A 3565-nucleotide genomic window follows, 5' to 3' on the forward strand; every position below is an offset into this window, starting at 1 on the left:
ACTGAGAACAAAATGCTGCTTATATCCAAACCAAATGTGCTCGCAATGGCATCACATCAGTCACAGAGCCAAAGAGACGAGAATGTAGTCACTAGAAGCAAACGGTAAATCCGTCATAAACAAGGAAGCAGCATGTGTCCGACAGCATCGGCGCCTCTACCCACCAAGTCCGCCGCAAACGCCCAAACACAATCAGGTAATGTGGCAAGCTTTCCTCTTGCCACCACACACGGCGTCGGCAGACACGACTTCACGCTCCGCACACTGCTACCTATCTCACTGTTTCTGGTCGCCCTCCCAGAATCCAACCACTCGACTGTCACAGGTGCCTCGCAGACTTCCCCCACGAGGGGGCGCCACCTCTCTCTTTCCTCCACGACACAGCGATAATATTATACGCGGGACGTTCGATAAATCAAACCCGAGCCGCTATGGCTCACAAATATATTACACTATTCGTTCATATCTCACGACATTCTTCTGTATATACTTCTTGTGAAACATTCAACACACATGCACATACACATTTTAGCATTAGCATCATGTTGACACTGCTACATTTTCATTACATCCTTTGTGTTTACCCATTTTCTGTCACCGAGCGAGTTGGAGCATACGCTGGGTTCCTATTCATCTGGATTAACTAAATCTATTAAGTCAAATGTAGGGATGGTTAGTTACAAAAAAACACGACCGAATCCGTTCCTAGTCCTTCCCAAACCGATCTTATGCTCATATCTGATGACCTCGTCATTGGCAGACTGTTAGCCCCAACATTTCTTCGTTCTTTCCTCCCATTTTGTGCCTTAACATGTGAACATTCCTCTAAGATAAATAAGGTGCTGAATTGATGTACGAACCGCAAAGCTCTTCTTTTTTCCTCAGACAGCGGGCAACAGAAAGATTCTTTAGGGTGTCGAGAATACTCAGAGAGCTACATGAATTCATCGCATCATCGATCAGTTAAGCGAATGGCGATTCTGTGGTTGCCTGTCCATTTTCTGTCACTTTTATGGGAAATATTGCTGTGTATGTACACCATGGGATTAAAAGTTGCCGCGTGGGGTAGCCGCGCTGTACTTGCCATGGTTTGCGCGGCTGCCCCCATTGAAGGTTCGAGCCCTCCCTCGGGCATGGGTATGTGTGTTGTCCTTAGCATAAGTTTAAGTCAGGTTATGTAGTGTGTAAACCTAGGGACCGATGATCTCAGCAGTTTCGTCCCACAATAACTTAGAAAAAAAAAAAAAAAGTTACGAGACAGTCTCCTCAGGCTGCAGCCACACATTGCTCATGTTTCACCTAATGAACGGCACATTGTTAATGTTGCTAACTGCATTCATTTTCAAAATCATACCTCTGATGAAGTGACTACCGATCTTATGGAGGATGGTGACTGGCAGCACGCTCTTCACGGAACTTAGTAATAGTAATAGAAACTGTCTCGAAACTTTGTAGTTTCGCATTGTTTACTACTTTAAGAATATTGTGGATCAAAATTTGTTTTACGTCGGAATCCTTCATTTGTTAAGCCTATGTAACTTCGTGCCAGGGTATGGCTTACATTATTATATCCTCTACATCGTAAAAAAATAAAAAAACAACAAAATATAAAAGATGTAGGGGCACGCACTGAAAGCAAATAATTTTTTAAAAAAATGTTTGCAGGTTGACAGGATGCTGGCATTCTCAAACATGTTGCTAATATTTTTCGAATCCAAATCAAGATTCGTAACAGATGAGTCCAATAAACAGTCCTCTTCATTCTGTTATGTAGCGGCCGTTTCCTGCAAACAGTGCAGTAGAAAAGAGGTTCCTGTCAGCGTGGTATTTAATTTGCCAAGTGTTTCTCTGTGATATGCAGCATGAGTATGCTCAAGATTTGGCAACACTGTGGTAAGAGACTTCCTGGCTACTGATCTCACTGCCTTCTGTTAACTAGGTGTGAGCTTAAATCCTCAGCGTGCCGAGTGCTACATCCTTCTGACTGGCTGCTTGGCTGGGTCGCGGAAGAAGAACGTAGTCTTGATTTGCGCACTCCGGTGATAGCTGCGCGTGATGATTGAGTTTTGGCGCGGCCGCCGGCGTCACCCTCTGATGGTCTACTCGCTGACTTCTCGGCCCTGCCGCCGTTCGAGTGTAGCCACGAGCGTTGTATTGTGCAGACGGCACCTTCCCACGAGAATGAAAACTGCAGTGTAAATAAGTCAGCTCTAAATTTCAGTGTGGGAAACGCTCAGACTGGATGATGCTCTACTGCTCGACTCTAATCACACAAGTCTTCCAAGTCCGAACTCTTCCATCTGTCCACCATTCATTGCGTATTCATCACAAACAGAACGTCTTCCTGTAGTTCCATTGCTATTTGGTTTCATTCAATAGCTCGCATGAGGCAGCAGCTAGAACTTTTTCAGCACTGTGTACTACACTGAAGCGCCAAAGAAAGTGGCATAGACATGCTTATTCAAATACAGAGATATGTAAATAGGCAGAACACGGCGCTGCAGTCGGCAACGCCTATATAAGGCAACAAGTGTCTGGCGCATTTGTTAGAGCGGTTACTATTACTATCAAGATTTAAGTGAGTTTGAACGTGGTGTTACAGTCGGCGCACGAGCCATGAGACACAACATCTCCGAGGTAGCGATGAAGTGGGGATTTTCCCGTACCGTGAACATCAGGAATCCGGTAAAATATCAAATCTCTAACATCGCTGAGGCCGGAAAAAGATCCTGCAAAAACGGGACCAACGACGACTGAGAGAATCGTTCAGCGTGACAGAAGTGTAATCCTTCCGCATATTGCTGCAGATTTCAATGTTGGGCCATCAAAAAGTCAGCGTCCGAACCACTCAACGAAACATCATCGATATGGGCTTTCGGAGCCGAAGGCCCACTCATGTACCCTTGATGATTTCCGACACAACTCCTTACGCCTCTACTGGGCCCGTCAACGCCGACATTGTACTGTTGATGACTGGAAACATGTTGCCTGGTCGGACGAGGCTCGTTTCAAATTGTATCGAGCAGATGGACGTGTACGGGTATGGGTACAATCTCATGAATGTACTACCCTGCGTGTCTGCAGGGGACTGTTCAAGCTGGTGGAGGCTCTGTAATGGTGGGGGCGTGTGCAGTTTGAGTGATGTGGGACTCCTGATATGTCTAGATAAGACTCTGACAGGTGACACGTACGTAAGCATCCTGTCTGATCATCTGCATCCATTCATGTCCATTTAGACGAACTTGGGCAATTCCAGGAGGACAATGCGACACCCCACACGCCCAGAACTGCTACAGAGTGGCTCCAGGATCATTCTTCTGAGTTTTAAAGACTTCCGCTGGTCACCAAACTCCCCAGATATGAACATATTGAGCATATCTGGGATGCCCTGTAACGTGCCGTTCAGAAGAATTCTTCACCTCCTCGAGCTCTTACGAATTTATGGACAGCCCTGCAGGATTCATGATGTCAATGCCCTCCAGCACTACTTCAGACTCCATGGTACGTCGTGTACGGGCACTTCTGCTTGCTCGCGTGGGCCCTGCACGATATTAGGCAGGGGTAC

This window comes from Schistocerca americana, chromosome 3 (genome assembly GCF_021461395.2).
Source record: "Schistocerca americana isolate TAMUIC-IGC-003095 chromosome 3, iqSchAmer2.1, whole genome shotgun sequence".
Lineage (NCBI taxonomy): Eukaryota > Metazoa > Arthropoda > Insecta > Orthoptera > Acrididae > Schistocerca > Schistocerca americana.